This window comes from Mandrillus leucophaeus, unplaced genomic scaffold (genome assembly GCF_000951045.1).
Source record: "Mandrillus leucophaeus isolate KB7577 unplaced genomic scaffold, Mleu.le_1.0 Scaffold192, whole genome shotgun sequence".
In the NCBI taxonomy this organism is placed as follows: domain Eukaryota; kingdom Metazoa; phylum Chordata; class Mammalia; order Primates; family Cercopithecidae; genus Mandrillus; species Mandrillus leucophaeus.
In genome coordinates this window covers 2,742,533-2,752,560 of record NW_012101943.1, presented here as the reverse complement: position 1 = coordinate 2,752,560, position 10,028 = coordinate 2,742,533, and the positions used below count along the sequence as shown (strand labels likewise).

At 40.5% G+C, this 10,028-nt stretch overlaps 1 protein-coding gene across 1 annotated transcript in view; it reads left to right on the top strand.

Annotated features, from left to right (window-relative positions):
- Nucleotides 1-10,028, top strand: part of WDR89 (WD repeat domain 89) — a 56,523-nt gene that overhangs the window by 8,482 nt on the left and 38,013 nt on the right. Inside the window, exon 3 of the mRNA XM_011978285.1 lies at nt 9,335-9,436. The gene's annotated coding sequence lies outside the window, so the exon portion shown is untranslated. The remainder of the gene's footprint in view (nt 1-9,334; nt 9,437-10,028) is intronic.

The window sequence follows — 10,028 nt, the reverse complement described above, 5'->3', positions numbered from 1 at the left end:
AACACCTGGCCTTGTTTTTTCTTTAAGCTATATATTTCCTTGAATATTTCTCCCTTCACTTCTTTTTTTTTTTTTTTTTTTTTTTTTTTTTTTTTGAGAGGGAATCTCGCTCTGTCACCTAGGCTGGATTGCAGTGGCGTGATCTCGGCTCTCTGCAACCTCTGCCTCCTGGTTCAAGCAGTTCTCCCTGCCTCATCCCCCTGAGTAGCTGGGATTACAGGCACCCACCACAAGGCCCAGCTAATTTTTGTATTTTTAGTAGAGACAGGATTTCACTGTGTTGGTCAGGCTGGTAACGAGCTCCTGATGTCAGGTGATCCACCCGCCTTGGACTCCCAAAGTGCTGGGATTACAGGTGTGAGCCACTGCCCCTGGCCAGTTTTTGTGTTTTTAGCAGAGACAAGGTTTCACCATGTTGGCCAAGCTGGTCTCAAACTCCTGGATTGAAGTGATACACCTGCCTCGGCTTCACAAAGTGTTGGGTTTTTAGGTGTGAGTCACTGTGTCCAGCCTGAAATTTAAGTAATTATTAATATGTTAAACATCTTTCTATTTGGAGATTGGAATTATGTCCTTATGATTTTTTACAGTTCTCATAATTTTAATTTTTGGACCTCCTGCTAGATGGCAGTAGTAATCAATGCCAAGGGCCGGGAAGGCAACCTTTAAAACAATTTGATATCTTAAGTCTAATTCTTAAGTTTAGTAAGTTATAGCTGATTTTCAGTTCTTTTTATCCTTCATAATCTGATCTGTAAAGCACATGTGAACTTTTTATCCTCTTAGTGTCCATTTTTTTCTGGATAGTTCAATAATTAAGCCTTTTGTTTGTTATTTCTCTGAGATCAGGGTCTTTTACTGTGTTCAGTAGAGAGGAAATGAGTTTAGAACCTAATAGGTTCTGATCTTCCCAGATTATAACACCAAAGTGGTTAAAAGAACTAGTTCTGCTATATCTTTACAGGAGTATTATACAGGCTGTAAATATTTACGTTTAGGGATTTGTTTTGATTTCTCTTTCAATATAGGCCTTTTGAATGGTCTCCTCATTTGGAAAATTAAATAGTGAATCAGCCTCAAAATGCAAAACAGAGTCTGTAGCTGTCAATAAATATTTAAAATATTGCTTTATTGTCTTGAGAGATATGTTTACATGATTATAAACTATCCAGTGTCAGAAAAAGCCTCATTCAGGCTTAATCTTATTTCATTTACCAATTAACAGTGGAAATTTAAAAAATCATTAATATGTTGAAGTGTCTTTCTGCTTGATGAATTAGGGTAGCATTTTTAGGGGAACATTTGTATTGTGAATTCACCTTGGAAGCATCTAGTCTATACACGTACATAAATATATATATACTTACACACATATTGATATATAAAAGGGGTAGAAATCCGGTCAAATACTAGTTTATTCTGCAGGTTATCATTTGACACTACATATTGCATTTCTTTGACATTCTCTATACTCCCACCTAGTGGTATTTGAGTGCTGCTTTTGCACCAGGTACCACTCTGAGCACTTAACGTGGTAATTAATTTATGAAACCCTATGGCCTTGATGTTGCTATCTCCTGTTTAAACTATAGGAAACTGAAACATATAGCTTGTAAAGCCAGGATTTGCGCTCTGGCAGTCAGACTCTATACCCATTCTCAGCTATCATGCAATACCTGTCTCAGCTTCCTTACCTAAAACATTGTAATAAGAGGACTATCTTTTAGGGTTTTGGGGAGGGTTCAGTGAAGCAATTCATGTGAAGAGGCTGACATAGTAACCTAGAATGGTAATGATCAGTTAGTATTAGCTGTCATTTGGCTGCTTTTCTGGTTTTCTTCCCATTCTTCTTTCATTTTTCTCTATTATAGGATGCTTGGCCTGTTGCTTGTTATCATTCGGTATAATTCATCTGTAGCAGGCACATCCAGTTTCCTAGTTTGGTATTTTTGTTTGTTTGTTTTGTTTTTTGTTTGTTTTGAGACGGAGTCTTGCTCTGTCATCCAGGCTGGAGTGCAGTGGTGTAATCACAGCTCACTGCAATCTCTGCCTCCCGGGTTCAACTGATTCTCGTGCCTTAGCCTCCCTGGTAGCTGAGAGTACAGGTTTGTGCCACCACACCCGGCTAATTTTTGTATTTTTTAAAGTAGAGACAGGTTTCACCATGTTGGCCAGCCTAGTCTTGAACTCCTGGCCTCAGGTGATCCACCCACTTCGGCCTCCCAAGGTGCTGGGATAACGGGCATGAGCCCCCACGCCTGGCCTACTTTCCTAGTTTTTAATTGCTGATACTTCCTATAGTCTAATAACAGAATCCCATACTTTCCCTCTGAGTTATAGACTGATGTATACAAATGTTTGCTGCACATTTGCCCTTGGCCATCCCCAGAAGTCCCTCAGGCTTATATGAGTAAAACTAAGGCATTTCTTTATTTTTTCCCCCATTTTCTTATTTTGTTTTTTTTTTTTTTTTTTGAGTCAGAGTCTCGCTCTATCGCCCAGGCTGGAGTGCAGTGGCGCCATCTCGGCTCACTACAACCTTCACCTCCCAGGTTCAAGCAATTCTTCTGTCTTAGCCTCCCAAGTAGCTGGGATTACAGGCATGTCCCAGCACACCCGCCTAATTTTTCTATTTTTAGTAGAGATGGGTTTTCGCCATGTTGGCCAGGTTGGTCTCAAACTCCTGGCTTCAGGTGATCTGCCTGCCTAGGCCTCCCAAAGTGCTGGGATTACAGGCATGAGTCACCGCACCTGGCCTGGATTCACTTTCTGACTCAGCTCCGCTTGGTCATCCAATGCAAGAATCAGATTGGATTCCTTCTCCACCTGCTCCTCCCCGGTGCCTGCAAATCGAGTCAGTGCCAGGCTTCACTAATGTTAACTTCCTGAATATTTCTCTGGCCCGGTGTGGTGGCTCACATTTGTAATCCCAGGTATGAGAGGCTGGGAGGTTGAGGCAGGAGAATCACTTCAGCTCAGGAGTTCGGGAACAGCCTGAGCAACATAGCAAGACTTCATCTGTACTAAAAATTTTTTTTTTTAAAGCTTTTTTTTTTAATTGGCCAGGCATGGTTGTGTGCACCTGTATTTTCAGCTATTTGGAAGGCTGAGGTGGCACAATCGCTTGAGCCTGGGAGGTTGAGGCTGCAATGAGTGGCAGTTGCACCACTACACTCCAGCCTGGGCCACAGAGTAAGACTCTGTGCAAATAAATACATAAATTGTCAAACTATAATATAGTATTGATAGTGAATAGAAGCAAAAAAAAGAAAAGAAAAATGTTTCTCAAATTTACCTTTTTTTCCCATTCCTACTGTTGGGAACTCCATTATCTCTTTTAGTTTGATTTTTAGTTGACACATAATGTACATATTTCTGGGGTATAGTGTGATGTTTTGATATACATATACTTTGTGTAATGATCAAATCAAGTTAATTAGTGTATCCATCATCTCACATGTTGATCACTTTGTGGTGAGAACATGCAACAGTCCTCTCCTATCTGTTTTGAAATAGACCGTACAGGCTGGGCCCAGTGGTTCCCACCTATAATACCAGCACTTTGGGAGGCTAAGGCCAGAGGATTTTTTAAGACCAGCTCTGGCAGCATAGTGAGACCTGTGTCTACAAAAAAAAAAAATATTAAAAAATTAGCTGGGGCATGGTGGCATGCACCTCTTGTCTGGACTTTTTAATGACCTTTATGGTATCCCAACCTTCAGCCTTACCTCTCCCTATTTAAATCCATCTTCTACATTGTAAATGTGAGCAATTGAGTATGTGACTCTGGGTTGGGCGCAGTGGCTCACGCCTGTAATCCCAGCATTTTGGGAGGCCGAGGCGGGTGGACCACCTGATGTCAGGAGTTTGAAACCAGCCTGGCCAACATGGTGAAACCCTGTCTCTACTAAAAATACAAAAATTAGCTGGGCTTGGTGGCATATGCCTATAGTCCCAGCTACTTGGGAGGTTGAGGCAGGAAAATCGCTTGAACCTGGGCAGTTACAGTGAGCCAAGATCACGCCATTGCACTCCAGCCCGGGTGACAAAGTGAGACTCCATCTCAAGAAAAAAAAAATGTGTATATGACTCTGAGTATGTAATATTTTTGCTACCGACCCCTTCCAGTTCATTTATTTATTCAAATAGTTTAACATAGCTGCCCTAGGTTAAAATAAGATACTGCTTTAGTCATTCCCTATAACCCATTGAATGTTCTAACTCCTTTCTTACTGAATTGGTTCTGTGAGAAGAAATAAAAAAAGAAAGCTTGACGTTTTAGTTGGGTATACAAGATAGAAAACTCTTAAGATCTGCCCTGCTGCTTTCTTCAACATCATCTCCTTTCCCATCCAGCATTGTGATCAGCAATACCAAACTTTCTCTTTTTCCCTTGCTTCCACTACTTTTCAGGCCTGTCCTTCCTCATATTCAGCATATTCAGATGTTCAGTGACCAGATCATTTTGACAAAGCCACAGAGCTCATGAGTAACAGACATTGTGGATTGTGGAAGATCCTGAATGCCAAGCCAAGAAAGTAAACTGTTCCTGAGGGAGAAAGGAAGAACCACTGATTGTCAGACTTTGCTATCATTCACGGAAATTGGGAGCATGGGTTGAAGAGAGAAGCTAATGAAGTAAATTTTGGATAATCTGAATTTTAAATTCTGGCAGCATATGTAGCAGGCATTTAACAATACTAGAGCTTCAGAAAGAGATTAAAGACATGAAATTTGTAGATAAAGATCTGGAAGTGATTACTAAAGGCTTTTGATCCGATATATGCAAAATTAACATTTCAAAATGGAACGACACAAATGTTCCTGAATCCACTAACACTTTGAGGGCAGAATCAAGTTCTAGTTATCACTGTCTCTCTAGCACCTAGAAGAGTGCCTAACACTAGTGTTTAATTATTAAACATTCTGCTAAGCTTGGGTTGCAGTGGGATTCAAGGAGAAGGGAACCCAGGAAAGTGATAAAGGGAAGAACATTTTAGGACATCACCAGGGATGTAGAGGCAGTATTTGAAACTTTGACTAGTAAGAGTTTGTGTAAAGTCCTTACTACAGGCAAACATCCTTTTTTTTTTTTTTTTTTTGAGACAGGGTCTCACACTGTCACCTAGGCTGGAGTGTAGGCGCCATCTTGGCTCGCTGCAGCCTCAGCCTCCCAGGCTCAAGCAATCCTCCCACCTTAGCCTCCCAAGTTGCTGGGACTACAGGCATGCACCTCACCATGCCTGGCTAATTTTTTGTGTTTTTGGTAGAGATAGGGTTTCACCATGTTGCCCAGGCTGGTCTCAAACTCCTAGGCTGAGGCAGTCCTCCTACCTCGGCCTCCCAAAGTGCTGGGATTACAGACATGAGCCACTGCACCCGGCCAGTGGCCTTTCTTTTATTATTATTTTTTTCTTAAGGTTGACATCAAATTGCTAGGATCACAGCTACTTCCCCAGAGATTTGCATTGCTCACTTTTTAAATTAGGGTGTCTCCCCAGATGTTACATCTCTAGGGTCTGTCCTAGCCATCTTATCTAAAAGATCTTGACCTCATCTTCTCTCTTGTCATCATGTTACATACCTTAAACTCGTTTATTTTTCGTCATAGAGCTTGCCATTCTTCTTGTTATATATTTATTTCTTTATAGCTGAGTTGAATGATGAATGTTGCAGCCTCAGAATAACAGTCAACTCAGTAAAACTGTTGGAACAAAATTATAGCATTTCTTTGGTCAGCAAAAATTCTCTTCAGATATTTTATGAGTAAAGTTATAAATTCTAAAAAAGAAACTAAGTTTTTAAACTATTTTAGATTTTTTTTTTTTGAGACTAGATTTTGCTCTGTTGCCTGGACTGTAGTGATCATGGCTCACCTGATTGATCGCATAGCCTCAACTTCCCAGGCTTAAGCAATCCTTCCTCCTCAGCTCCCAAGTAGCTGAGATGACAGGTGCACACCACCACGTCTGGCTGATTTTTAGACTTTTTGTAGAGAATGGGGTCTCACTATGTTGCCTGGACTGGTCTCAAACTCCTGGGCTCTAGGGATCCTCCCATCTGAGTCTCCCAAGATGCTGGGCTTACAGGCATGAGCCACTGTACTCAGCCCATTAGAGAAATGTAATCAAAAAAGTTATTAAAATTTCCAGTCAAGTATTGAAATAACTTTCTCTACTCGACCTCCTGGGCTCAAGTGATCCTCCTACCTCACCTTTCTGGTAGCTGGGACTGCAGGCATGTGCCACCATACCCAGCTGAATTTTTTTTTTTTTTCATACAGTGGAATTTAATTCAGTGATACTCAGTTATAAGAAGAAATGAGCTTTTAAGACACTGAAAGACATAGAGGAACTCTGTGTTTATATCTTCGTGAAGGAAACCAGAAAAGGCCACTCGCCTTATGATTCTAACTATTTGACATTCTGGAAAAGGCAAAACTAAAGAGACAGTAAAAAGATCAATGGTTGATAAAGGTTCAGGGTGAGCAGAGGGATGAATGGGCAGAACACAGGATTTTTAGGGTGGCGAAAATTTTATAATGGTGTATTCCTTACATGTATTTGTCAAAACCCATAGAACTGTACAAAACGAAAAGTGAACCCTAAGGTAAACAATGGACTTTAATTTTTTTATAAAAGCTACTTAATGTTGTTTTATGTGGCAGTACTCTAATTCGACCACTTCCCAATTAATGGAGATTCAGGGTGTTAGGTTTTTTTTTGTTGTTACGATTCTATAATAAATATCCTTCCTTACATACACATACATTTAATTTTGGGTAGATGCTTATGGGAGATTGTTGGATTCAAGGAGACACATATTTCTAGTTTTATTATATACTACCAGAATACTTGTCAAAAACTTCAACAGAGGGAGAGAAAGAGAGAGAGAGAGTGTGTGTGTGTGTGTGTGTGTGTGTGTGTGTGTGTTAGAGATAAAGTCTCATTCTGTCACCTAAGCTAGAGTGCATTGACACAGTCATAGCTCACTGCAGCCTGGAACTCCTAGCCTCTAGTGATCTTCTAACCTCAGCTTCCTGAGTGGCTGGGCCTACAGGTGTACGCCATCACACCCAGCTAATTTTTGTATTTTTTGTAATGACGGGATCTCTTTGTGATTCCCCAGGCTGGTCTCAGACTCCTGGTCTCAAAGCGATCCTCCTGCCTTGGCCTCCCAAAGTTCTGGGATTACAGGTGTGAGCTACCGTGCCCAGCCTAGAATGTTTACAAATGCCCATTTCCCCATACCCCATCAGCATTGATGTTATCAATGTTTTTAATTTTTGCCAATCTGATAAGTGAAAACGGCATCTTATTTCCTCAACTGTTAGTAATATTGAACTTTTTTTTTTTTTTTTTTGAGACAGTCTCACTCTGTAGCCCAGACTGGAATGTAGTGGTGTGATCTTGTCTCTGCAATCTCCGCCTCCCAGGCTCAAGCCGTTCTCATGCCTCAGCCTCCCAAGCAGCTGGGATTACAGGTGTGCACCACCACGCCCAGCTCATTTTTGTATTTTTAGTAGAGATGGGATTTTGCCGTGTTGGCCAGGCTGGTCTCAAACTCTTGAGCTCGTGTGATCGTGTTCTGCCCACCTTGGCCTCCCAAAGTGCTGGGATCACGGGCATTAGCCACCACGCCTGGCCGAGATTGAACATCTTTTTTTGTTTCTTGTTCATTTGAATTTTCCCTTTTATGACTTACTGCTTCTTTTAGCTATTATTTTATGTTCAGATAAATTCCTTGCATAGTAAGGGTATTAACCCTTAATTGTGTGTTATGAAAATTTTCTTCCAATTTCAGTTTTCTTTTAACTATATTTTCAATATATTTTACCTTATTTTAGTTATGTTTTTGTCTAATCAGATCTCTCACTTTTTGCCTTCATGGCATCTGGGTTCCAGTTTTGCTTTAAAAGTCCTCTTTGGCTAGGTGCGGTAGCTCACGCCTGTAATCCCAGCACTGTGGGAGGCTGAGGTGGATGGATCATGAGGTCAGGAGATCAAGACCATCCTGGCCAACATGGTGAAACCCTATCTCTACTGAAAATACAAAAATTAGCTGGGTGTGGCAGCACATGCTTGTAATCTCAGCTACTCGGGAGGCTGAGGCAGGAGGATCGCTTGAACCCGGGAGGAAGAGGTTGTGGTGAGCTGAGATCGCGCTGCTGCTCTCCAGCCTGGTGACAGAGCTAGACTCTGTCTCAAAAAAAAAAAAAAGAAAAAGTACTCTTCTACTCCAAAATTGTATGTTTTGCTTCTTTGTGTTTAAAATGTGATTTTCCACATTTTCTACAATGATCAGTTAAAATAGCACTAATTATTATTTATTTGTACTTATTTATTAAAATATAACTACTGTAAGGTCTACAAGTCTGGGGTAGAGCTTGGTGAACTTTTACAAACTGAAGACATCTGTGCCAACGACACTCAAATTGGTACCAGCACCCAAGAAGCCTCTTGAGGTGGGGCGCGGTGGCTCACACCTGTGATCCGAGCACTTTGGGAGGCCAAGGTGGGTGGATCACCTGAGGTCAGGAGTTCGAGACCAGCCTGGCCAATGTGGTGAAACCCTTTCTCTACTAAAAATACAAAAATTAGCTGAGCATGGCGGTGGGCGCCTGTGATCCCAGCTACTCAGGAGGCTGAGGCAGGAGAATTGCTTGAACCAAGGCGGGGCACGGAGGTTGCAGTGAGCCATCGTGCCACTGCACTTTCAGCCTGGGCGACAGAGTTGAGATTCTGTCTCAAAAAAAAAAAAAAGAAACCTCTTGGATGCCCCTTCCCAGTCATTCCCACTAGAGATAACCACCATTCTAATTTCTATCATCATACATTAGTTTTGACTATGATTTTTATGTTTTGTTTGCCTTTGGGCATGGGAGATCAGGTTTGTTGAAGTATAATTTACATGCAATAAAATTTACCTTTTTAAACTTTGTAAGTATGTAGTTTGATGAGTTGACACGTGTGTGTACCTACACAGTTGTGTAACCAGCACCCTGATTAAGATATAGAATATTTTCATCACGCAGAAAGTTTCCTTGTGCCCCTTAATCATCAATGCCCTCCCAACAACCTCAGCCCCTAACAACCAGTTCCTATCATTTTGCTTTTTCCAGAATGTTATTTAAATGGAATCATACAATATATACTCTTTTAAGTTGCATGTATCTCTGGTTCCTTTTTTATTGCAGAGTCAGATTCCATTATATGTATATGCCACAGTTTGTTTTTCCATTCAGTAGATGACAGTTATTTCTGGTGGAGGGAGGGTCTTTGTTGTTTATCTTTTCTGTGCTTAAGCTTACCCATATTTCTGGGTTTTTTTCTAGGTATTTGTTACAAATAAAATGGTGATGAACACGTGTACAGGTGTTTGTATGGACATAAGTTGTCATTTCTCTTGAGTAAATACCTAAAAGTGGGATTGCTGGGTAAGTATGTATTTAACTTTTAAACAAACTGCCAAACCACTTTCCAAAGTGGCTATAACATTTTACCATCAGTGTATGAAGGTTCCTGTTACTTTTGCATTTTTGCCAGAACTTGGTATTGTTAGTTCTTTTTAATTGTAGACATTTTAGCAAATGTGTAATAATAGGTAATTATTAATATAATTTGCATATCTCTGATGACTAATATTATTGAGCTTCTCGTTCTTATTTGTCATTCATTTATTTTCTTTGGTGAAGTATCTCTTCAAATATTTTCCCATGTTTTAATTGAATTATTTGTCTTATAATTTGGTTGCAAGAATTCTTTATGTATTGTGGATATAGCAACTTTATCAGATTGTGATTTGCAAATATGGTCTCCCAGTCTGTAGTTGGCATTTTCTTTTTTTTAATTTTCTGTTTTTTTTTTTTAATATTTATTTTTGTTTGTTTTGTTGTGGGCTTTTTTGTTTTGTTTTGTTTTTTTGAGACAGGGTCTCACTCGGTGACCCAGGCTGACGTGGCAGTGACGCAATCTCGGCTCACTACAAGCTCCACCTCCTGGGCTAAAGTGATCTCTCCATCTCAGCCT